Here is a 27,902-nt window from a genome sequence, read left to right as displayed (position 1 = left end):
TTTGTTAATGAAATAAAATAAAAAACTATTAAATAATGAATTTTATTTATACATTGCACGTTAAATATTATCTTATATACAACGTTAAACACCGAGTGTAAGAAATTAAATATTAAATATCAATTATCAAATGTTATATATTAAGTATCGAATTTTGTATACTATATACACCAAATTTTATTCATATATTGTATGTTGAATATTATATTACACGTAATATATCAAACATTATGCACAGTAATATTTAATGTACAGTACAATGAGGGTATTTTACTATAGTACTATTACAGATCGTGCATGTCTTTGAATATTTTTCCAAACGACTGGAAATGTGATATACACGTGCATATAAATATCATCTTCGCTCAAATCAATAAAATATCACACGGTCACGATTGGTGCAATATAAATGAATGGATGCATTAACGAACGAATACATTAATAAATGAATACACAAACGAACCTAAGCATTAATAAATGAATGCACCAACGGGCGAATATATTAATCATCTCATTCAAACGGAATCTTACAGCTGAAATTCTTTGTTGGATGGTTCATTAGGTCCGAATCGCGGTCGTTAGGTGCCGCAATAATTATACTTTTCGTCACTTTCTCTGACGTCACGTCGTTAACACGGTAAATGGAAGTTAATGGGCAGGTCGAAAAATTATTTTGGACCTAGTCCAAAAGTTCCACTCTTATTTTCTGCTTTGTATATATATATATTTTTTTTATCTTTCGCGGTTTTCTGCCACATGTAAACGGCCTCGTAAATCAATATGACCGCCAGCTTCTGTGGTTTCCGGTCCAGCGCGTAGTTTAAATCGTAAGAAACTTTAGATATCGTTGGCATGGAATTAGCAGACTCTAATGGAATTTTGTACTCCCGTAGTCTAATAACCATAAGTTTGAAAGCAACGCTGCGGTTTTAAACGCGAACACGCATTTTTTATTCATTTTTTATATTTATAGATAAGCTCTCGCGTAAAATGCTGGATAGTAAAATTCGTTTATATATAATAACAGAGTTCTGGTTATTTTTGGAATATTTTAATATTTAGTTTCACTGTATCTGTTATAATTTTACTCATATTCTAGCAGGAAATTACTACGTGTCAAATAAGTTAAATGTAATTAATAATAAAGCAAGTGGGATTAGTATGAAGAATTTGATATTATTTTTCTTTATTATAATGGGTTACCATAATGTTTTCTGTGTATCTAAAGAGATTTTGGAAAGACTAATTTATCTTAAAGTTACTCCTTTAACAGGTTAAAATTTATTATTAATTATTATTAAGGACAATTAATGAACCCAAAAATTATAGTTTGTGAACAAGGCAAAGTTAGGCTCCTTAAAGTCCATTGATGAAGAATGTGTTTAAAACGTCAACTCTAACTTGATGTCTTCATCTTTGACCTTGTAACTTACAACTTCGTTATTATAGTATTCACGTGTATTTGCTGAAACAAACTTGTATAATTTGTTAAATTACTTCTACCCACAAACGAAAGTTCATAAAAGCCATCAGAAATATCTAATCAAGCGAAACAACCCCAGCCCTCAAACAAGCTTCTAATTTCCGCAATGTATAATAAATTCCATCCCTTGGCCTCTATAATCCACTCCCCTGTCATGATAAATATTAATACGGAAAAACAAATTGCTTATAATATAGTAATAGAAGCATTCCAACCCTTGACGAAACTTTGTTTCATAATGTCCCTTTGTTCTTCATTCAGTCATCCTTATTCATGCAGCCTGAGGATATCTAACTGTCCTCTATACCCTGGATATTATACATTACGTATGATTAAGCTAGTTTTGTCTTTAGAGCCACAAATTTCGTTTAATAAGGATAACAAAGCATTTCAAAATTTAATATTAATTAATTCCAGGAACAGTGTTTAAGTAGCATTTACAGTTTTTTGAAAAACAAAATTCTTATATCGAGTTAAATGCAAGTATAATGTGTCCCAAAATTGACGCAAGATTTAAATTTTACGCCACTTATAATGGTAATAGCTGGTAAAGTGTTGCCAACGAAAAAGAAAGACAGCGTAACAGCTGACATTTTAGGGTTATTAAAAATGAAGCGCTACGCGAAGGAACTATGCGTCTTTATTGTTGTACAATATTTACAATTTTTAATTAAAAACCTGCGTTTCCCGTTAAAATTACTTCGTGCGTGTATCTTGGGACACCTATTGTAATAATAGCTACAAATATAATGTATTGAAAATACAGTATATGTGATATTTATAATCACTTAGAATAAAAATTTATATTAACAATATTATGCAAATAATATGGCAAAGATAGAAGAAAATTCAAAGATTATATCAATACAATTAGAAAATAATTCAGAGAGATATATATATAATACTTATACTACATTTATTGGAGATATTGACCGTGGTGGCGCTAGTGAGTTAAATAGAAGATCGTCTTAATACTGTCTTAAAACACGTATAATTAAGAGCCTTGAAAACGCTGTCGATGATTATGAAGAAAATTTCTTCTAAAGTCTATAATTCACATTCAAAAATTTAAATCAATTTTTTGAAAATTTTCACTGCAAATTAAACACGAAGAAGAGTAATAAACTCTTGAATGGGGAGATATATTGATATAATAACTTAGAGGAAGGAATATTTTTAAAAATTCTTAAAATATTCCTACCTTTACGAACATTCAAGATTTTATTAAACAGAGCATCGAAGAGGACTCTCGATAGCCATCCCTGAGGCACGAGTGAGCCAGCCAATAACTGCGCTGGTAACGGAAGTCACGTGACTGATCACGCACGCGTTGTTATAAACATGTCCGGGTTCGTTGGATCGACTATAGGTTTATGATGGCCACTTAGCAGTGAAAGTTTGAGAAGGTCACGTTCCCAGATGTGACCTCTCAAATAGAGCCATTAAAGGTTAGGTCACCATCAGTCTCGCCCGCTCCTAGATATCTGGTAGGCGTGACGTCGCGTCGCGTCAGCGAGCCAGGATGCCAGGACCCGCAAGGCAAGGACGTCACCCTAACTAGAGGGCGGGTCAAATAGGATACAAAGCGACTGAGGGTAGCTGACGGTAATCCAGGTGATTTTGGATCATCCGTGCAATTTTAGTAACTCGTTGAAGACCTTAGTCTTCGTGACATCGATATTTCGCGAGTGATCTATGCGATCAGTGCCTTATATAGGGTACACCTATCGTGTGCACTGAAGAACTATATAGGTTTTGACTATAGGTCCTTACACTTCCAATTGTTAGTATGAAATAAACTTTACGCAGCTTTATCCGTTACCCAGCACCTTTATTATCTGTACAATACACGTGTTTTACAATCGGATGGGTTCAGAATAACTGACTCTGACGCACCGGGCAGTCTCGCAAAGGAAAAGAATTAGTACAGCGTTATTAGTTCTGACACTTATCAAGAGATGGCGTCGTTGGCTTCAAATTATGATATTTCCTACACCAATCATTATTTCTGAGACACTCGTCACTCCTTATCAGGGCCGGCGCGTGGCAGGTTCTTTAAAAGGCCCCGCGATCTACGAAAACTCATCAGACATTTTGCAAGACCCCTTGTATAGTAGATTGAATATTCGGGTGTGTGTAGAAAATCGCATAATCCATTAATCGATTATGGATTAATTGGATATAGTACAGTTTGCTGTATACTGACACGAGTGCAAGGTTTTCTCTTCCATCTTTGCATTGAAATATCTCGTTGCAACGTGTTCTAAACGTTGACATTAAACGTTGATATCAAAGGTTGATGCGACTGTAACACGGGTGCGGAAGATATTAGGTGTTAAGGAAATCACCCAATTAGAAAACACCGATTTTGATTAATATTTTAGAAAATGATGGTACCATACTATTTACCGATACCATATCGGATTTAACACGTTCGTATGCTTCGTTATGCTTCCATGGGGGCCCCATTGTCACCCAAATATGGGTGACGTTCTTCTTGTTCAAGTTAAATAGGATTTTCAGCCGGATTTTTAAAAGGAATTTAATGGAATAAGCACTGAATTATAAATAAAGGATATACAACATAAAAATATGAAAAATATGCACATTATACTACTAATATAATTTATATTTAGGTATTTAATGGAATAAGCACTGAATTATAAATATAGGATATACAACATAAAAATATTAAAAATATAGACATTATACTGTACTTTTTATTAATTTATATTTAGAATAAAATATTACATTATACTACGTCGCATGGTACTCGTTAAAACAGTCTAAACATATTTGACGTGATTTTGAACAATTGGAACAATAGATCGTAGTTTTTTTACATTTTTCTTAATTGTCTGTCAATATGTTTACGAGTGGTAAAACTTTACAAAGTTTGCTACTCTGTTCTATCGTTTGGTTATTTGCAAAATGCAAGTTTGCTGATAGTAATTCAAAACGATTACAGAAAATGGAAAATTTTAAATAGGGTCCGTTGACCAGCATCTAACGAGCGGTGTCTGTACTAGTCGCATCCGAATCATCAGTCCGATAACGTTCTAGCGCTCAGACAGTAGGATTTGGGCCCGGCGAGAAACTCAACCGAATGGCGTTCGGCGACGAACGTGTTAAACGCGTACTCTGGTTCGGCAAAATTTTTGAACCTGGCCCCGCAAAAGGTCACGCCGGCCCTGCTCCTCGTACTCGTTACCATCAGCTGACGTTCTTATATTCGCTATCGCGTTATAGGGTTATCAATAGCATCCCGATATTATCGATATTTCTCGATGTTCGATATGTATCAACAGAGCCACCTCTACCTCAAAAGTCAATTTACAAGTCCACTCGGAAATTCTCGCGAGCTGAACTGGACGAAGCTCCCTTGAAATATTCACCGCTTCCTCGAGCATGAAACTCGACGTACGCGACTCGAACTGCCGCCCACGTACACCTATACATTGAACCTATTTTCTGCTTAAACGCTTATCTATCTCATTACCGTAATCCACAATTATCAGATTACGTAGTAGATTTACAATTCAGGATTCCTCGGTGTTCTTGGCTCGGTTTAATTACAACCCTTTACCCAGGCGCAATGCCCACTCTCGAGTGACTGGAAATTTATAGGCCAGCACGTGGCTCGTTTGAATAACCCCTTAGATTTTTTCCTATCTTCCTATTTCTCCCTACTTCTCTGCATACGTGTGTGCTTACACAGTTGAGGTAAATACAGGCAGAATTTATATACACGCGTGAGATACACGAAAGCGAACAGGAGGCTAGGCCAAAGAGACCAGGGATAATGATCGAATGAGGTCTAAACAATGAACAGGTGAAATACTGGCCCGTAGATGGTCGTTAGCTGGCAGATAAGGCGAAACTAGATTCAAAGGCTGCACAGGCTATTACGATAACCCGCGAATGATAAGCAAATATTCGTAGGAAGTTCTTGTTCCCTTTATTTTGTCTCGCTGCTCGAGCAACACAGAGGGTAGCCGAGACTACGGTTGGATACGGTCCAATATCGTGGCAGCTACTCCACCGATTCTAATCGTCCTGCTCTTTCGTTTTATAGGCCCAAGAGGCTTCTCAGCGAACGTGTACCGATGTCGATGGTAATTCTCATTTGATTGAGACGAAATCGTTAACACGTTCCTCGAATTTTAGGTGGAATTTTTGGAAAGATATATCCGCGATTGTATTTCAGGAAAAGACACGTGTTATAATTTGAAGAATTGCAGATCTTGTTATTTGCTGATTTGGTTGCAAAATTTTTCGGATTTGAATATTTAAAAAATTTAGCTGGCTGTTAATGAGAGGCATTGATGTTTATGTCGAAGATGAAAATATGTGACAACTAGTATTTCTCTTTTCTCAGTTACAAATATGAAATAGAGATGTGTTTGAAAATTATACAATTAAGCATTGATCAAATATTTTGATACTAAAGTTTTCAGAAACTTTAAGACAGTCTTGTTAGTAGAAAATTTAATTCAAAGTTTAATAAATTTATTATTTATTTTGTATTGAAGTATTGGTTCTTTGTTTTGTTGTTGAGTGTTATGGTTGTGTAATTGCGCAATTAATTTTTGAATCATTTGTATATGTGTTGCAATTAAATTTTTCATAATTTTCAATTAAAATTGCAAGGTGGGTCAATAAAGTGTGTTTTTAACTGGCTGTGAATGAGAAGCATTGATGTTTATGTTAAAAATGAAAGTATGTGACAGCTAATGTTACTTTTTTCAGTTATAAATATGAAATAGAGATGTATTTGAAAATTATACAGTTAAGAATTGATAAAATATTTTACTGTTAAAATTTTCCGAAATTTGGAGACAATCTTGTTAGTAGAAAATTTAATTTAAAGTTGAATTTATTATTTATTTTGTATTAAAGTATTGGTTCTTTGTTTTTTTGTTGTGTATGGTATTTGTGTAATTGCGTAATTAATTTTTGAATCATTTGTATACGTGTTGTAATTAAATTTTTCATAATTTTCTATTAAAATTGCAAGGTGGGTCAATAAAGTTATTTATAAAGGAAAACCCGCAGATTGGCACAATATTTTGTAATATAATATTTTGTATATATAGATATTGCGTGTATGTTTTTGTGTGTCATTTGATTGATGTTCACACAAACCAATTGTTTGATAACAAAACCATTATAATTCTAAAATTAGAATACAGAAGAAAAAGAGCTGAATGGCTGACAAACGATTGACCTGTTTCACTTACGATCACTGAAATGTGTATTATCAACAGAATATCACTTCGAATATTCGAAATGAAATTATTGACAGTTTTGTTATTGAAATTATGAAAATGTGAAATGAAGATGCCTGGAAATTGATTAAATTTTAATTATTAATTAAGAAACAGAGGAATTATAAACTTTTTATACAATAAATCTCAATATGATATGCAGTTAAAATTAACATGGTTAAAAAATTAATTAGTAACACTATTTGTGAATAATAAATATTTCCAATTTATTGTTTCTTTCAAGAGTTGAAATAATTTATTAATTATTACTTTAATTACCGAAATATTAAACGAATTTCAGCATTTATAAATATTTTTTTCTGCTTATTAAAAATTTATACCTAAGTACATTTTAATTTACTCTAATAGTAGTGTAGTAGTTTTAAATAAATCGCATAAATTCTTACCACTTAAGGATCAAATTAAATTTTCCACATTTCAAAACTTGAGATACTACAATCAATATCTACGTTATTATAAACCATAAATTAAACTTAAGCAATTTTGTGGTCAAAATAACTTAAAAAATCTTTACAATTTAAGTACTAAATTAAATCTTTCACGTTTCAAAATTCAAAATTCTACAATAATTGGCACCCACATATTTATCATAAATTTCTACATACTACGTTACATACTTCGTTATTTATCGATTACCACATTTTTGCTTTACATTATTTTTATTTACCATATTTATAACAAATGAATAGAAATTACTCGAAATCAAAAACCCTTTCTTTTCAGTCCATTGCTACGAAAGGAGCAGCCCCAGAAAATCATACTCCTCCACTTATTCGAACTTCCAATCCCCGAAATGTACCCTGAAATTCTCGTATCACCTGTAAAACCTTAAGCCGCTCTTTCATCGAGGGATAACATTGATCCAAACCGCACACAAAATTTCCTCAAATTACGGTAGATTGATGCGGAGAAATTAATGATCCAGAAGAACGATCGCCACTTTGGTCGAGCATGTTGGTCGAATACGTCGAAGGCCTTTGATAAATGGGAGGGTCGTTAACCGTGGATGTTAAAGGAATTTAAATCATCCCTTCGAATCTGGGACACTCTTGCGACTTTTTAAATGTAAATCTGAAAACCCTCCAACGGTAACAGTAACGATTGTGTTCTCTCTGGATTTATCTCAACTGCACAAACGATATATTTTTTTCCCTCCCCACTTCCATGGAAAGGCAGCTTCGTTTCACATCGAAATTGCATACAAATACGGATCTGCGCTGGATGCAAAGGTATCATACAGCTGTAAGGATGAATGCAAATTCTCTTCGCTCGTAGTTGAGTGCTGCTTCTATTTTTCTTTTCTTTCCCCTTCTGTTTATATTTCAATTTTTTTTTTCTATACCTTTTTGTTAAGGGTGGCTTGGAATTTAATTTCTGAATTTTCGAAACTCGAATAAGAATTTTTGCATAATATAGAGATCCCTGAAGTTTTTTAACCCCAAACTTCGAATCTCTTATGATATATCAAAATTTTTTAATTTTCGAAACTCGAAATTCGATGTAAAAATATGTAACTTGAATTTCAGAGATTTTGAGTTAAGAAAAAAATGCGAATTTTTAAAATTTGGAATTTTGTTAACTTCAGGGAGGATTTCAGGTTTTAAAATTTCGTTTTTGTTAAGGGTGGCTTGGAATTTAATTTCTGAATTTTCGAAACTCGAATACGAATTTTTGCATAATATAGAAATCCCTGAAATTTTTTTAACCCCAAACCTCGAATCTCTTATGATATATCAAAATTTTGTAATTTTCGAAACTCGAAATTCGATGTAAAAATATGTAACTTGAATTTCAGAGATTTTGAGTTAAGAAAAAAATGTGAATTTTTAAAATTTGGAATTTTAACTTCAGGGAGGATTTCAGGTTTTGAAATTTCATCAAATCCATTCCTAATTTTTATCGAAGTATTTCTCCCATTTTATATTGCATATTTTTTTTCTAATTGGTTGGAAGTATATTAAATTTTCCAATTAAACAACAATTTTCTATAATTAAAGTTGAAAGAATGTATATCAATTTTTGATCGAACTTTGAAGATTCGTAAGAAATAGGGTCTTGAAGAAAATTGAAGAATTCTTATTTCGTTATAAAATGAGGTACATCGATTCATAAATTCATGGAAGATATTTTATCATGGCTGTTCCGGGCTTTCATCGTGATTATTATATGTTACATTATATAGCCGTGATTTAATATCTTTCATGAATTTATGAATCGATATATCTTGACTATAGTTGTCTGATATATGGTTGTCTCTCATTCTCTCGTTTCGGTTCTCAGTATTTTACGGCACGTTCTGGAATAAGTTTTACGTTGTTACGTCGGGGAAAAATGTAAATTTCAACTGCTATTACATGTCAAGAACGTACAATATTGGTCAAAAGTTTAGGATCGCTTCTGGCATTCGCGATTTTAGAAAGGGAACAATATATAGAGTCATTTGGTAGGATTATTAGAGATTTTCTCTACTCTGCTCAAACTAGTTTCATATTGCTTTTTATTTTAATTCATGCACCTCTCGAGATTTCGGGGATTATAGGATTTTTCAATTTGAATTTGTCTTTAGTTCCTATTTTTTACAATTCACGCGTTAAAAATGTAGTTATACCACTGTCTGTTTAATTAATTGCTGTGCTTTCGTTTATTAAATTATATTCAGTAAATAAGGTTAAATTATAGTATATTAAAATATGCAATATAGAAAAATAATGCGTTAAAATATAGTACATTAAAAGAAATTTATATTGAGGAATGCTACATTAAAAAATACTATACTGAAGTATATAAAATAATAATACTATGCTATACCGAAAAATAGTATACCGTATTAAAGTATACTGTATTGGAAAATATTATATGGAAGAATACTATACTATGTCGGAAAATACTATATTAAAATGTGCTATATTCAATTATACTATATTAAACTACATTACAATTAATAAAAATTAAACTAAGTATTAAGTTCTAATAAAATATATTAAATTAAAATAAAATATGTAAAATACTAAAATGTGCTATATTGAAATATAGTATATTGAATTATAGCATACACTGTAATACTAAAGTACGCTATATTAAATTTTACTACGTTTAAGTGTACTACTTTAAAGTATACTAAATTGAAATATAAAGTATTGAGTTATATTAAGCTATTAAAGAGATAGCTTAAATTATTACCTCACTATAGTGTATTAAATTGTTACGATACAACAGCAAGAACAATAAACTCATGAATCGCACTGAATCAAGCTGAATTATTTAGAATCGGAGAAATTAAGTATCATTCGTATAATCCAGTGGTAAAATCGAGAAATTTATGGAAAATCGAAATGTTCATTTTCAGTAGCTCGTATAACACCTCTGCGTTACACATAACCCATTAGCAAACGGTCGATACAACTTCCACCCTCTACAACGTCATGTGACTTCGAAGTTATATCCAGATATATCACTTCGAATTTCTACTTTATTTATCCACCGCTATATTTCATTATTACAGCACTGTACATCGACACAACTAGCTTTTGTTCTTCGGTTCTTGTGTCAAAGTAAAGCACCCTTCTCACCAGTAATTATTTTTCCCTTTTTTTTCATATTCGAGGAAAATTTCACTGATGAAAGATTGAATAATGAAAGAAAGGAAATACACGATTTCCATTGAATGTATAAGTAATTCTTCTAACAATTAAAACACAATAAATATCTTAAAACGAGACTTTACATGCATATAATATTATATATATGTTACATTTTAGTTGCATAATAATTATTTTATTTCATTATTAAATACATTATATTACTAGCTATTTTCATTCCTATTTATTCCCCAATTTTACTGTTATTTATTTTAACCAGCTTATTGTGTTCTATAAATTATAAATATACATAAAGAAATATCCACGCAATAATGAGAAATAAAAATTATTTTTTGTCTTATATACACTGCATTCGATCCAACAAGTAAAAGCATTATGTCACGTATGGGTATTACATATTCGACACACATAAGCCTTTCCCAAAATGTTAAAGGCTATGCAATTACAAAATTCTCCATAATTTGTAATGTTGTATATCTTCATATATATTTTACCGTTAGTAATATAAAAATTCTTCAATATAATTTTACCATTAACAATATAAAAATTTCTCAATATAATTTTACCATTAACGATATAAAAATTCCTGAGTATAATTTTACCATTAACAATTTGAGAGAACATTAATACTGAAAATTTTAATTTTTCCAAATATTTTCCACATAAACTCCTGAGATTATTCTCTCAAATTTACTTCAAGAAAGAAACGCGGGAATTCTAATGAATATCTTGCATGAATATCTTCGGTATTCCAGTAACTCGTAGAATATTCGCATATTCGGGGAACGCTCTCGTATGGGGAGATTGATATGCAAATTTGAAATAGCTGGTAATAATCGTAAGATAGGGGTAACAGTGAAAAATTCGAAACAATGCAGCGGCGATAAAGAAAGGAAAAAAATAATCTACAAGTGGTTTTAACCTCAGTGTGCTCGAGAGGGTTGCAGACTACTCCATTCTCGGTCAACGTTCGCCACGAACCACCTGCCAACGTGACTTCGTGCCTGCCTTCCGCAGAATCGTAAAGTCGACGATCGGGTTTTACTTTTAGAGTGAAATACCGGATTCCCGGAAAGCTACCTCGACCCTTTTCCTCGATAAAAATAAAGGCGAAGGGAAGTTCCTTTCTCCCCAAGTGAGAAGTATACGTAAAGGAAGATTGTCATTTGGATACCCTTTCCCTTCTTTATATCCTGAGAAATAAAAGAGCTTAGTCGAGAAGTAGTTGCGAAATTTCCTTCATATTTTACACCTCTGAATTGCAAATTCATTTTGAAAATTCTTTTACTTATCTATAATAATAATAATAAATAACGCTATCCCTTTCTTTAAACATTGTATGTTATTATCATTTTAATTATTCATCTATTGCTGCGGCCCTAGGACCGCACGTCCCAAATTAACACTTTGACTGCCACGTCGAAATAACATGTTTCCTTCAGGACGCCCCAGGAGTGCACCGCTAGATGCAAGATTTGTTCTAATCTATTTTTGTTCTAATAAAAATTTTTAATTATTCAATGGGGCACTTGTTATTTCAAAGTACAGGCGGTCCTCGACTTTCGCACATTCTACTTTCGCACAATTCGCTATTTCGCACATTTTTAAAAATTCAACTTTTTAATCCTCTGCGGTCGGAAATATGTATATATATGTATATATATATAGAAATCCTTATCAAGAAAAAAAAAAAGAGGGTGGTATTCAACTAGCTCTTGACAAGTTTATAAAGGAAACACCCGAAAGCACTTAACACGCCTCTTTAACTTCATTATGTATACATATTTTTTTACATCCCTCTACTTTCGAACATTCAACATTCGCACACACTTTCAGGAACCAATTATGTGCGAAAGTCGAGGGCCCACTGCATTTTCTAATTAGTGGTTATATTCAAAATGCACTCACTGTCAATTTTCATTCAATGTAGTTCAATGTAGTTCAAGTAATTCAAGCTCTCTAGTCACCAATGACCACCGTGGCGTCACAGGAGAAACCGTGGCCAGTCATATATGACCAACATAGCAGTCAACGTGGAAGTGTTAAGTGGGAGACTGTTCAATGTCCTTATTGTTAGCATCCCTTGACTCGTGGACACTCGTTGTCACCTGGCCACTACTTGGATAAACCTTAGCAAGAGTCAATAAATCACTCTTCAGGTGATGGGAATAAGGATACAAATTGTTTAAACATCCACCACCACCGAAAGACGTCAAAGCTAATACACACCCCCAATACTATTCACAACCAATAGGAAGACACAAAGCCGCCACTTACATTTTACATCAACCAATCAGTAGACATATGAGCTTATAAAAATATTGAGACAGGAGTCACCAGGATAGTACTCCTTCAAATTCCAAAAAGACAAGTAAGAATTGCGACCAAGCAGTCAAGACAGACCCACGACGATCAACTCAGTTGTTGCCAAAGTTGAGTCAACTCTAACCAGATCTAGCTCTATTAATTTAGAGTATGCTGCATCCCAGTAACATTGTCGCATTTACACGAACGGGCCTTACAATCCCATGAAATTCTGAAGAAACTCTTTAGTCCCCGTTCGGGACCCGATATCTATTAAATCATTAAATTACAATATTATTTATTCTGATTATTTATTCGAATTTCTCCAAAATTTTTCACTAGTGTACTAATATTATTGCCACTCCATTACCATGTTGTCTTGCCAACACTTTATAAATCACCCGTCATCGCAGCGCCCTCCTTTAATTTTCTCCATTCCCTCAAACCTCTCCGCGTTCCCCAAAATCCGTCTTCTAAATAAATCAATACGTCACGTCACCCAACAAACACGCTTCAAACTCGCGCGGACCATCCAACCCATCCACGACCTCTAACTTCGTGCGCGAGAACCCTCCGAACCTAACCTAAAATAATTTTCTGTCGATCCTAACCTCACTCTAAATCTCCACGAGTAACGTTAAAGTTCCAACTCTCTGTCTTTCATCTTCCGATGAAACATAGATGGAAATTCGCAATTGCGGGCGGAAAGTTGTACGTCGAATCGATTACGAACGATGATCGAGCGTGTTCGATCGAATCGCAGACGAGGGAAATCTGGATGGTGGCGTGCACGTGTCACGTACGATCGCCAGGGCTTCTCTGGCTGAGCGAGGGCCGATTGACGAGGCGGCCGGAAAGCCCCGAGTGGCGCGACGGTGACGCGATCGAATTCTAGGTCGACTCTCATTCGTGTCGCCGCCGACGTGGCGCGCCGCACGTGTGCGAGTACCAACACGCGCCGCGATCGCAGCGCCACTCGCGTGGACTCGATGTAGGACAGTGTTTGTCAACCGGGTTTTGTTTGCTCGATGTGGATTCGGGAATCAACGCGTGACCTGGACGCACGACACTTTTGCCAATTATTATAATTCTTTTCTCACGTATCCTCTGTGTATTTGTATTCTTAATTAATTAATTCTTAATTTCAATTTTTAATTTAATTTATTTCATAGTATTTTCTTGTGAAGAAAACATACTGTGTCTTAGTGTTTAATTGGAATTTGGGATGTGAAGGACAGGTTTATATTTTTATAATGGTGTTTAGATATTTTAGCGAATATTTGAAAGTGAGAGTATTGGGGTATTCGATTTTTCTTCAAATTATTATTTCTTTTTCTTTGTATAGAAGGTGTACTGTGTCATAGTGTTTAGTTGGAATGTAGAATGTGAGAAGCAGGATTTTATTTTTATAGTAGCATTCGGATCTCTTTGTGAACTTGGTTCATGAAAATTTGAAAGTGTGAGTGGTTGTTGGGGTTGGCAGAGCGGAATGGTTAGGTTTCGTCATTGTTGGGGTAATGGGCTACTGTGACGGTCTGCGCGCGAGGTTATTGATGTTCTTGGAGACTTAGACTCGAAACTTGTAAGGGAATTACGATTGGTGACGTCGAGTGGATGCTACTTGTTGAGGTTATGTGGTTTTCGCGAAGAGTTTTAAGTAATTAGAATATATGAATATATCTACTGACATAAAGAAAGATAACACTGAAATAGTAATTAGGTAAAAATAAATTTGTCCATAATGTAGCGAAAATGACTCCTTTTCTTGTCATGTGTATTTTCTTTGGTTCTTGTAGTTGGATTGTGTCAATACTAGCCTTCTATGATTTTGCAATTTTCAAAATCCTTATTAACAGGAAAATCGTGTAATTTATCATGCTTCTAGTGGATATAAAGTACATCGCAAAATAAAAATTTGATATAGCGTAAATGGGGATTACAATAAATCGTCCAAGTATTAATGTCGCAAAAATATTCGTAGTGCAGAAATTCTGCACCTGTAAATACCGAAATATTTATGAACCTAATCTGTTTGGACATTTAGCTCCGACAAAATCCTAAATAAAAGTTTGTTATTTTCGTGTCGTGAAATAATAGTAATCGCGTGAATTAGGCTATTGGACTGTAAATACTTCTACGATATTGTATATACATAGATATACTAATTAAGTGAAAAATTTAGTATAAGATTACTATATAATAGTCATTAATGTGACTACTAGTATAACTAGTTATTAATATTATATAATGCAATATATACTGGTTATTTAATACATATTGATGCTTCAATGGACATACTGAAGTTGATTTGAAATGTTCTATTACTTAGGTAACCTAAAGCTAACTGAGTGGACTCCATCTAGCAAGGTTGATGATTTAGAATATATCAATTAGGTGACTGATAAAGAATAACAAAGGGATGAGTTCTACGTTTCACAGACTACTACTATGTACAGTACATGTATGCAGACCACAAATTAGCCACGAAAAGTTCACATAGTTATTTAAAATGATGATTGACACTTGGCAGACTCTCTCATAGACACATGAATGGACTTTATAAATCGTGTTACAGTTAATTCTTTTTCTCTCTCAGGAGAGGAAACAAGAGAGATTCTCGGAGGAGTAACTAACCGATAGTTCGAGATTTTCCCAATCAGAACAAGGAAAGAAACTTAGAGCTGTCAGAGGCAGTTTTAAAAAGATCAGTGAAGCAATTATACTCCAGATCCAAAGTTAAACTCAGTTTTCAATTACTCCGTTAATCCCTCGAGAGTATACACAGAACAAGCACAAATAATATAATAATCAGTAGCTTGGGAAATTAACAAGCATCAAATCAAATTTTTGCTTAATTTTATTCGTTATGCCAACTATTTGGCATCACAACTAACGCGATGGTTTAATTCTTTTAATTAAAATTCTAGAAGTAAAACCGAAGCTCTGTTGAATTATTATTATATTTAAAAACCAGCCTTTTATCTTCTTCTGTAGCTGAATTTCATCCAAAAACAGGTGTATACTCATCGTTCCACAAACTGTTCCCTCAAAGTCCAACTTTATATCGTCCACAAGAGCGAGGTGTTTTGGGACAGGTGACAAAAAACGGTGGGGTGGTATTCTACACACAAAAATGAGTCGAAAATATAGAATACAAATTTTTCATTTGACGTTTCGTTTTTGAGGAAATGGGGCTTAAAATTCATGGAGTACGCGTGCACTCAGCGCATTGAGTGTGACTATCGACGCGCGACGGTGTGTCGACGACTCCCATTTCAAACTCGATTGTCTCGAAAACGTGGCCCGAAACAAACAAATTTTATTCTACATTTTCGACTTATGTTCGCTCTTGGAAGAACCTCCCACCTAGTTCCCCCACCCACGTCCAGCCGGGGTTATCCGAGTACACGTGTACTCCAGGAATATTCACACTCGATTTTCCCGAGAACGAGGCTTGAAAGAAAAAAATTTTATTCTTCCTTTTCGACGTACTTTTGTGTGTAGAATAACCTTCACTCACGCTTTACCGTCTATGTTGTACACCCTATATACTCTTCTAAAATTTGTCCTAGCATCCTTTACATCTAAACTTGGTCACTTTGTATGCACGTTATAATCCGAGCTTAATTTCGTCGGATATTATAGTTAGCCTATTATAGACCTAATTGACTGTCTGACAGGTGTTAGAGAAACCACCAATATACTTCAGCTGTTATCCGTTAAGACAGTTAGCCAGAATCGAGTATAGACACCTTCAGGATATATTCTTATTTATATGTTTATTAGTAACAACTCGAAATAAAGTGAATAAAACAATTGCAATCAAGAACGTACTCGGTAATCGACATATCGGAGTCAACTGAGCTAGTCAGGATACCTGAACAGGCGCGTTGCTGTGATAAAGAGAGTGACATTGCTGTTCGTTGACATTATTAAACGAAATGAACAGTAATCACATAGCCTGACGTATATCTAGTTATTATAATAACCAATACGATTCGTGCACAAAATTGAGAATGAAAAACTGAGAAACCAGCATATTAGTCTTAATCTGCTCTGCTATAGACCTAACTCTGTTCACAGATCATTCTCGCTCGATCCGCTCGCGATCCAATAATAGGAGATCAGGAACCTGTTACAGGATGAAAGTGGCAACAAATGGCGACTATGAATAATGTCCAGGTGTCGGAAGATTGAAAACTCAGTTAGACAGAGAAATATGACGCGATCTCCCTAAATATCCCTCAGGCGCGTGTCAAAAGGTTGGGCGTTCGAGAAGAAGGACACTCGTGTGATACGATATCGCGTTACTACTACGTTTTCTTAGGTTTCAGCAACGTCGTCTGGTCCTTTTGAACGAGAGCGTATGTCTCCGATTGCATCACGTTGTACAATGGCACAGGCGACATGCTGAAAAATGATGATCAATAATGGCGGCGGGGAAGAAGTCATAATAGCGGTCCGCCGCGAGGATTACAGGGCACCGTGAAGAAGCGGAGAGATTGATGGCGGTAGTTAGCTGTGTCATAGCGTAATATGACGAATCGCGTGTGTTAGCTGTAAAAGAAACCCTCTGATAACGGATTCTATTGTACAAGCGCAAAATGGCTGCCGGAGTTGATGGTAATAGGATCTGTAATTGCAGTTCGCGATATGGGGCCATCGAATGACGGAGAACTTCATTCGTCGGTGATGGAGGACTCGGTGCCGTGTTTTTCAGTCGACTGAAGTTTGCCGTTTGTCTGTAGCCTGGGTCACGAAGATTCCTGATAGTAATTGCAAGAGAAATTTGTTGCGAGTGAGAAATGAGACTTTTTCTCCTCGGTTAAGAAGGTATATGTTGGATTAAATTGACGGACACGTGTAATTATGAATACAATAACAAACGAACAGGTATATATTTAATGATAGACGATACAAATACAAGTGCAGTCTCTATTAGGTAACACAGTTACCCCCTTGGCTACTACGGGCGCCTATAGGCCCTTAGAAAATTTACGTTTGTGACACGGACGGCGCCTATGGGCGCTTAGAAATTTTGCGTTTGTGACACAGAGGGCGCCTATGGACGTTTAGAAATTTTGCATTTGTGACACGGAGGACGCCTATAGGCGCTTAGAAATTTTGCGTTTGTGACACGCAAGGCACCTATAGGCGCTTGACGTAGTTTGGTTTTCTGACACGGAGGGCGCTTGTTTTCACAAAAATGGCGCACATCGTATCTCAATTCCTATCGTATGGCACGGACGCTGCGTATCAAAGTCTACCGTAGTCAAGAGGTTAATTTGCGACTGCCACCAGAAACACGTAACGCTTTTAGCCTAACGATACTCCCACGATCTTTGTTATTGGTTGCTCACGCGTTATAGCTGGGAGTTTTTAATTCCAATAACCCACAGTATAAGGTTAGTTTGAATTCTCATTAACATTTTTTTATTTCTTTTATCATTCGGAATTCGAGGCGAGTATTTATTTTCTTCGTTTTATTCGTGGTATTTATTTTTTCATTAAGTTTGTGTTCCCTTTTGTTGGGGTTTACTAAGGAGTTTACTGAAATGGAAAAGGAGATAAGTATTGAGGAATTCAGGTATGTTGGCATTCTCCATTTTTTGATTAATAATTATTTTAGTATAAGCTATATTAAATATACGGGTTTGTGGAGTTTTATTCCAGGTATTTATTTAATTATTTATTTATTTGCGAAACCTATATCCTCTTTATGTTTTACAGATAAAAGAAAATATTTTATTTTCTCATCCTGTGTCGTTAACATTAAATATACTGGTACGTTATACATTCCTTATTCTTAACATAAAGTTCAAATGACTACTTATGAAATAAACGTTGATTTTTGGAAAAAAATTCTTAATTTATTAAGGGAAATAATTCGCAATGTAGCCTTTGATTTATCATAAAATAATGAAACGCGTATTTTTATTTTTACAAATTAATATAAAATTTTACTTTCTTTATAATGATTTATTGACGATGTTCGCTTGTTCTTTCTTTTTTAGTTATCAGAAGCTAACAAGTTTTTGAAATTTTCTTCTTCTTTTCTAAATTTGACTAAATAGGAAAAAGACTGTGAAGAAATAGGAGTAATTTTGTATACTCTATGCATGCGTGTAAAATCATGTCCTTCGAACTACAGTAGTGAAGCATTGCACAGTGTGGCTGTGATATGGTAATAGTAGCGAAAAAAAGTGTCTCATGACACATGTTTGCGAAATGATAAATTGCAGCAGCAGACTTTTTATGGTAATAATCCCCAGCACAAAATTGAAAAGTTGTAAAGAATAAGGAAAATGTAATAGCAGTTAGTAACGCAAGTTATCCTGATAGTAAAACGATGGAGATAAATTGCGTGTTAATATTGCAAGTTAATGGATTACTCCATTAATAAACAGGTGTGTTATTATTTCGCAAAAAGGAGTTACGAGTCTATGAAGATTATTAACGTCGAAAAGATCTACAACGAAGCTACGTCTAGGAGCGTGGGCACGAGTAAGGTAAGAAAAATGATGGTAGTAATTTATAGAGCAGTCTTATTTAGCGATCGCGCAGATAAAAATCGATGACAACGAGATACGAGCAAATGACCATAAAATAGTACATGAACAGAAACACAGCAATGAGAAAATGGTAAACATATTAGTGAGACACATAGTAGAATTTTTCAGTTTATTGTAGCAATATTTATCAAAAATTTTGCATTAAATATTTGTTTCAAAATGGTGAATAATATTATTAACAATTATAGAATTTTGAAATAATGAATAACACTGATTTTTTATTTTAATAAATAGTTGGTCCCTAGAAGAAAATGATTAATAAAGAAATGGTAAGTAACATTTTATTAATATATTACTTAATTAATATTTACCAGAAAATATTTGGTTAATCAATCATTAAAACTTCCTTTTAAAATGATCATTAATAATTTTATTAATAAATATATGCTATATTCTTTAATCTGAATGAAGAATGATCTCTTCATTTGAATCAATTAACTAATATCAGTAATAAAATTTGCATAAAAAGTTTGTTTTCAAATAATCAACAACAATTCCATTAACAAAATGATACATGACAATTTCAATGAAAAATTTCTGAACAATAAGTAACATTCTTCACTCTAATTAATATCTACAAAAAAGCCAGCCATCAAAAATTTTCTCTTAGACAATTAATAGTAATTTCATTAACGAGAAGGTATGTATAAAATAATTGATATGTTAAAAATTTCATAATTATAGATTACATTGTTTACCATCGTATTGCAGATTGTAAAATAAAGTATCATAAAGAATTTTTAACTATAAAAGTTCCTCGACGAATGAAATTCTCGATTCACGGCACTTTTTCGACAAATTGCGAGAGAAATTATACTTGTTAAATGAGTTACTACCATCATGCATTGAATTCTTTCAAATCCAATTTGACCAACTTGTTTAATTTGCCAACGAGTTTTCATTTTCTTTTCCACGCTGGTATTTCGTCGACGAGTGCTGTAGGATATTCGAAGTGGAATGAGAAATAATGGACTTTAACTGCTGTAATTGAAAACTGATCGTTATAGGGTATATGCTTCCATTATTACAAAATTTTCACTGAGAACCTCGACATTTCTGTGGAACATTAAAAGTAAAAGTTTTTACGAATAAGTTATTATTCATTATTTTATATACAAGCAAATATAAATAAGTTATCATTCTATGAATAAGTTATAAATAAATTATCATTTTATGAATGAGTTGTAAATAATTTTTTTCATAAATATTGGAAACTGGAGAAGACGGAAAATTAATTATCTGTAAATATATAATTATAAATTATCTATATACAAATATAAATTATTGATGTCTTATAATAATTATAAAATCTCGAAGAAATTTTGTTATTTGATATCCAGTGATTCGTAGGTTAAAAGCAGCGATGATTAAAATTATTATCGTTTGCTTCACTATGATTCATGCAAACGCGAACTTAGCAAATCCTTATTAAGTTCATCAGAGTTCACTTCGACCAGTTCTCAATTAAGAGACACCTCGCAATCTCAATTAAGCAAACTCTTTAGAACCTTTAAAAGAAACTCGTGGTACTGGAATTTGCTAAAGGAGTCAATTATTCTATTAATTTTCTGTGTATAATATTTCTTGATGCTGCTTCCACCATTATAAAATAGATTTTGTATGCAATCTGTGCTCAACAAAATACTTTGAATAATATCATAATTGATTCTTAAAACATTTTTGTGGGAAAAGTTCTTGATACAACATAATGTTACGTGTTGGTTGAAACATTAAGATATTCCTGTATTTTGAAGAAATGAAATTGTCATGACATAACAGGAGATAAGAAAGTTACAAAGGCATATATGAATTATCATTTTGCAATAAAATTGAATTAAAACCTTTAAAATTATTAACTGAAATGTTTATTTTACAGTAAGATATAATTTATAAAATGAAATTCTTATTTCACACTAAAGTTGGATTAAAAGTACAAAAATTGGAAAATAAAATTTAATATTACAACACAGTTGGATTAAAGTTGCAAAAGTTGCATATTGGAATTTATTTCATTGTACAGATGGATTAAATTATAAAAATTCAAAAACAAAATTAAAGGAGTCAATTATTCTATTAATTTTCTGTGTATAATATTTCTTGATGCTGCTTCCACCATTTTAAAATAGATTTTGTATGCAATCTGTGCTCAACAAAATACTTTGAATAATATCATAACTGATTCTTAAAACATTTTTGTGGGAAAAGTTCTTGATACAACATAATGTTACGTGTTGGTTGAAACATTAAGATATTCCTGTATTTTGGAGAAATGAAATTGTCATGACATAACAGGAGATAAGAAAGTTACAAAGGCATATATGAATTATAATTTTGCAATAAAATTGAATTAAAACCTTTAAAATTATTAATTGAAATGTTTATTTTACAGTAAGATATAATTTATAAAATGAAATTCTTATTTTACACTAAAGTTGGATTAAAAGTACAAAAATTGGAAAATAAAATTTAATATTACAACACAGCTGGATTAAAGTTGCAAAACTTATAAAGCAAAGTTTAATTTTACAGAGGAATTGAATTAAAATTATAAAAATTGTGAAATAAAATCCCAACACAGAGTATGATCTAAGATCTGATACCTAAATTCTTTAAAGTAGATTTACAACATCTCTATTTTCAATTTAACTTATAAACTCATCTGTTTATAATTTAAATTACTATCTAATTTGAATTATGTCATCCTACGTTTTAGTATCTGCTAACTATAAAACATTACACGTTATATTAAAATAAATATTGTCAATATATTTGAAAATATAAAGGTAAGAATTTGCCATTCCAAATTAAACGAATTTATTACAAACAGGTTTGATATTTGATTTAAGTACCTTTCTTCCCTCCTGCTTCTGTAATGAAGTCTGATTTTAAAACGAACATAAGTTTATTTTAAAGAAAATCAAGTACTATACAAGTGCCTTGCAACTACAAAAATATATCTTGACATTCGTTAAACGAATTTAATTCGGATAATTAATATTTCCTTTGAAATTCTTTGGGCGACTTTTTGACGTTCCTTGAATGAATTTAATTTCAGCAATAATTATTTTATAAAACTTGCTTCGTAATTTTTTAAAAGAATTCTTCTCGACGTGTTTTTGAATAAATTTAATTCCAACAATAATTATTTTATACAACTTCCCTTGTTCTTTTCTGAAAGAACCTTTGTTGAATGAATGTTTCTTGAATGAAATTAATTTGAATAATAATTATTTTAAGTGTCTTTCTGTGTACCTTTTTAAAGAAATCTTTTTGAAGCTTTTAAAATGAATTTAATTCGAATAATAATTGCTTTGTGCTTCTTTCCCTGCAATGTTTTTTGAAGATACCTTTTTAAAATTCCTGCCATAAATTTAATTCAAGAAATAAATATTGAATATAATCTCCTTTAAATATCTTTAACGTAACCTTCTTGATATTCTTTAAACAAATTTAATTGTATATATCTGTATATATAATATACAATATTAATATAATATATTTGTATATAAACCTACTATAAAATTCTTTCAGAAATGCTTACATCTATAATTTCCCTAATTTTATAAATTACAATAAATAAACAAATTTGCAAATAATTCGAAAATAAATTTGAAGAAAATCAACTTCCTACCCTACATTAATAACAGACGAAAAACTAAATTTACTTTGAATATCGAACAATTAAAAGAAATAATTAACTTAAAATATCTAACTTGAAAAACACTGAAGCTAGTAAAAACGCGCATCTTATATTTTTCATTTAACATTCATCTGCAGAAACCCAACTCCCATCCATCCATATCATCCTTTCATCCCTTCACGAGCCACCAAAAACCAAAATCTCGCAAAAATCGCCGAAAAATGCTCCCTCGCGTAACGCCGCGTCGAGCGCGCATCGAACAGCGAGAAAAGCGCGCGCATCTGTTTAATTAGCGAAATAAATAGCTGCGAGCGATAATACATTACCCGCGAAATTCGCATGGCTTCGAGCCAAGGTAGCTAGCAACATTTCGTCGCGATGTTGCGTGCGAATAAATTAACAAAAAGGGAAACGTTTAATACCGGGAAGACCGACGCGGTCACGTTTGACCGCTGAATAATTACGCGGTCCCTGCTAATTCGGCCCTACGCGCGTTCGAGCTGGGATGGAAGAGGGAGAGGTAAAAGATATAAAACAAATTTCCCCTGAAAATTTTATCTCGCGTTAACCAGCAAAAAATTCGGTGTAGCCGGAGGAACGTGCATGGGGAGACGACGTCTGGTTCTTGTGCAGCTGAAGAGTTCTAGCAGCTCGGGTAGTACAAATAAACATTAAGCTATGAAAGAAAATTGTGGGATTAAGCTAGCTACTTATCGCGGAGAAAAAAATAAAAGCTACCAGAAGATTCTTCTCATTGTGTAATAATCGTCTAGGCTACTTCGGATTTGTGATAACACGATTTCTCTGTATATTTGAACAGTATTTGTGAAATTTCTTTCAGTGATAATTGTTGCGATAAACGAAGATGATATGGTATGATGATGGTGATGACGCGTGATTAGTATGGATACTGAAAAAAGTATTATAGGTGAAACTAAAGGTGAAATTTCTGTGCAAAATCTGAGCAAATCTAATCTAACTTCCGAACAATCTTCATCGTCTAATTACTCGTGTCTTATAAATTATATTTTTGAAAGCGTGAATAAGTGTGAGTTTCTTTTACATCCATAACCTAACCTCTTATAAGATTAAGTCAGCTTACAAGTATACGTAAAATCCAAAACCAAAAAAGCAAATGAGAAATGGAAATTAATATGTATTGCATAATATGTAACAAACATAACAAAGCGTTAAAAGGTAAAGGATATTTCTAAAATATCATGTTTGCGTATTAACACTTTGCACTCGAGAGGTGACCTTCAGTCACCATTCCATAAAATTTTGAAGATCGATATTAATTAATATATCAAATTTAATGTAATGTAACAGTTTGCGAATTATCGAAGTCAAATAATTCTACAACTCTGTTATTACACAATTCTTTATTTACTGCTCAAAAAAGTATTGTCAGTTTTTTAATAGAGAATCTTTGATTTTCTACTCTTCTCTAGCCAAAAAATCGTCGAGTGCAAAGGGTTAAAAAATTGTATCACTTTATTGGGGTTCATGTCACAAATTATTTTAACACGCAGACTGGTTAATGAGCTTTAATCCTCTTGCGAGATTATCATGTATGCATTATTAAATACTGTTCAGTAACAACTAACTGGTTCAAACTTTCATGCTTGAAGTTTCAGATAAATTAAACGAATATTTTCATTGTAAATACATGATCCTAATAAAACACGTATATACACCTCTGAGTTTGGGACCCTTGACGGTTTCGAAACTCGGTAGGTCTATTTAAATATAATATGACAAAAGGTGAATTAATAATTATGCATTAATTCCTAAAATTTCCTGATTTAATCCCCTTTAAAGAAATCGGGGTGGATTGAATACCAATTAAATTTTGAGCAAAGATTTGAAAAAAATTATATACGGAACATATAAAAATCTGATAACAGGAATTCCATCGTTGTCTGAAGCAGTCATGAAGACATATTTCTAATGTAAATAAAGAAGAAGACTCTCTGTTAGTCCACTGAATATACAAATTCCACATAGTCTAAGGATATAGTTAAAGATCCCAACGATTTTAAATTAACCTCATTTTTCCGAAGACAGGATATGGCACTATTTATAAAGCTATATAGAAATAGAAAACTCTAGATAATCATCTATGAAACAAGGAATAATTCAAAACCAATTATCCATTAACTCCGAGGAATCTGTACCCATTTTAAATTAACCTCATTTTTCCGAAGACAGGATATGGCACTATTTATAAAGCTATATAGAAATACAAAACTCTAGATAATCATCTATGAAACAAGGAACAATTCAAAACCAATTATCCATTAACTCCGAGGAATCTGTACCCAATACAGAACTCGAAATCTCGATGTCAACAAAAATAAAGCATAACTACAAGTATTCATAACCTTTCCAACCCCATCAACACCCTTCAACAAAAATTTCACGATACAAAACTGGTCGCTGGACCGAAACTATCCCAAATCCCAAAGTAATCAGCAAACAGAATCTCAGATCTTGTTAATCTGGGGAATCCCCGCTAGAGCCGAAAATCAAAAGCCAAGTGGACAATAATCGCCACATATTAATAGCCGAAATCGCAGATCACAGGTTAGCGGAACTATCCAGCCGGGACAGACCGCGGGATTCCGGAACTTACGAAATTCCCGTGACCGCAGCCGCCAAGAATGCCCTTTGCACCCCCGCGGAGGCCCGAAAGCGCGCTGCAAACTACCCCAACATCGATCACCGAAATCACGACGTGGTCCCTCGCGTCATCCTCAACGTTGGCCGCTGTCCCCACCTTGGCGAATCGACGACTCGACTCGAATGATCGAGGCAGAAGTGGGAGTGGGGATAGGGTGGTTTGACATGGTTCGAGAAGGTTGTTGACCAGCATGACAGGAGGCGCGTATGCAAAGACAAGGCGCGTGCTGTCACGGGCGCAACGAGCGTTCTACGAGCTCGTACGGGCTGGTTTACAAGTCAGGCTGAGCGGCGGCAGTAGCAGCCGGCCCCTTGTCGCGGGAATCGATAGTCTGCGTGCACGAAACGCCGATAAGCGCTCGCGGTACGCCCAACGACATTGCCATCGCGATTGCTTCTGTCGATCGTCCATGTTGAACCGACGGTAGAGAGAAAGAAGAGAAAAGGGAAGAAGAAACGGCGACGGGGGAGGGAAGAGGTTAGGCGAAGAGACAAGGAGGGACTAACCTGTCGAAGGAACGAAATCGAACCAACAACCGACGCGGTGGGCGAACGAGGGCGGCCAGGCGGCGGCGATCGAGCGAGAAAGCGAGAAACTGCTGAATCCGATAAATCAATGAACGAAAATACTTGGCAGAAGAGTGGAAGAAGGATACGACGCCGTTGGCGAGGAAAGTTAGGGGTATGACGGGGCGAGTGCATCGAACCAGCGCTTTGCGCGAAGATTGATAAGGGTAGGACCGATTAAGACCGAGAGAATGATCGACTCGCGGAATTCCGCTCCCTTTCTACCCCTCTTTACTCTGGCTGCCTTAGAGGCCAGTCTTAAAGGCGCCGTTTCCAACCAGTTCTCTCGCTCGACCGAGCGAAAAAGCAACGAAAAGAGAGGCGATATTAAAAATAGTCTGTCCCTGATCGAAGAGTCCTGCTACCTAGTTTTTCAGCCCGTTTACTAGAGGAGTACCCGGTGTGTACCCGCGCGAGAATGGGACACGATGGTACACGAAGTAACACGAGGGAATCCTCGTTGGATTCGTGTGTCTCTCGAGTGCCACGTCGCGATAGAAGCAGGCGAAATCAAAGAGAATGAGAACGCGGCGAGAACACCTACTCGAAACGCTGGTACGCCTGGCTGGTAGCTAGACCCCTCGAGAAACTGTCGGTCGCGATCGCTTGGCGATGTAATCGGTCGACAAAACACGGGAATATAATTAGTCCTCGCGGCGAGCGTCCGCTCCGCTGAGCTCTTGCTGGCCGGAGAGTCCCTCGAGGCGAGGATCCACTTAGGATAACTCCGGCAGCGATCCAGCCAGAAGGGTGAAGGGAAATCTACTTACCCTCGGTCGCGCTCTCTTCATGTCTCGGGACTACTTCACGGCATCTCAACGACACTATTCCGTTTCCGTATCCTCCATGTCGATGCTGGCTCTGACGATGGCGCTGGTCGAGATACACCGCTGACTGGCACAATGGACACTAGCTCTTCCGCTTCGACGACGTACTCGACGAAGCCGGGTCTCCAGTCGGGGTCCTCTTCTAGCGCTTTCTCTCCCCTTCGAACTCCTCTGTCACCGATACTATACTACCGCATACGCGTCTCACCACCGAGTGTCGTTCCGTTATCGCGTCTTGCGTAGAAACTCGGTTACCGGTTGATTCTCACCGTGCCACCACCCGACACGAGCGAAAGGTCATCGTTACTCGTTCGTGACGCGACTTGTCCCGTGACGATTTCAGGACGAAAGCTCGGGTTATCTCGACTCGTGCGCGGACTGAACTGACCTCGAACCAAACCGCCGTGTCTGTCTTCCGACGGTGACTGCGAGACAGGATGGGGTGGGGGTAGCGGCACCGAAGTGGGGAGAGACGAGTGGCGCGCGCAGAGGCTCGAGTGCGTATGCGTTGGGGTAGCCTGTACGACCACGACCACCGTCACGACGACTACTGAGATGAGAACGATGACGAGAACGTGCACGCTGGGCTTGAAAGGGGACGTGGTTTTTCGGGTTACGCGAGAGCACCGATTTTTTGGGAGCTTGCGTTCCTGATTGTCTCTTTGTTTCTGCCTTTCTCGCTGTACAGGTGGGCGTGTGTACGTGCACAGGGGTGTCCTGGAGGGAGAAACGATGCGGGCTGTGGTGGGCCGTTCGTTCGGTCTACGCGAGATCTTTTCCAGCCGTGGGGCCACGCGAATCTGCTTCTGGCCAAGTTGCTCGTCTGCCCAGCTTCCTACTGCAGCGATGCAGATACATAGATTGTTCGTGTACGTAGATACGTGAGGATGGTTTGTTTGTTACGAGGAAATTAGGGGTGCGTGGGTTTCAACGGTTGCAA

At 35.0% G+C, this 27,902-nt stretch overlaps 1 protein-coding gene across 1 annotated transcript in view; it reads right to left on the bottom strand.

Moving 5' to 3' along the window:
• The window catches only part of LOC108549061 (potassium voltage-gated channel protein Shaw), a 92,889-nt gene extending 65,560 nt beyond the window's left edge, over positions 1-27,329 (bottom strand). Inside the window, exon 1 of the mRNA XM_017902278.1 lies at positions 26,906-27,329. The gene's annotated coding sequence lies outside the window, so the exon portion shown is untranslated. The remainder of the gene's footprint in view (positions 1-26,905) is intronic.
• Positions 27,330-27,902: the final 573 nt, after the last annotated feature.

Source organism: Eufriesea mexicana, unplaced genomic scaffold (genome assembly GCF_001483705.2).
Source record: "Eufriesea mexicana isolate 0111107269 unplaced genomic scaffold, ASM148370v2 scaffold1801, whole genome shotgun sequence".
Lineage (NCBI taxonomy): Eukaryota > Metazoa > Arthropoda > Insecta > Hymenoptera > Apidae > Eufriesea > Eufriesea mexicana.
The sequence above is the reverse complement of the archived record's forward strand: the minus strand, read 5'-3'. Positions and strand labels throughout refer to the sequence as shown.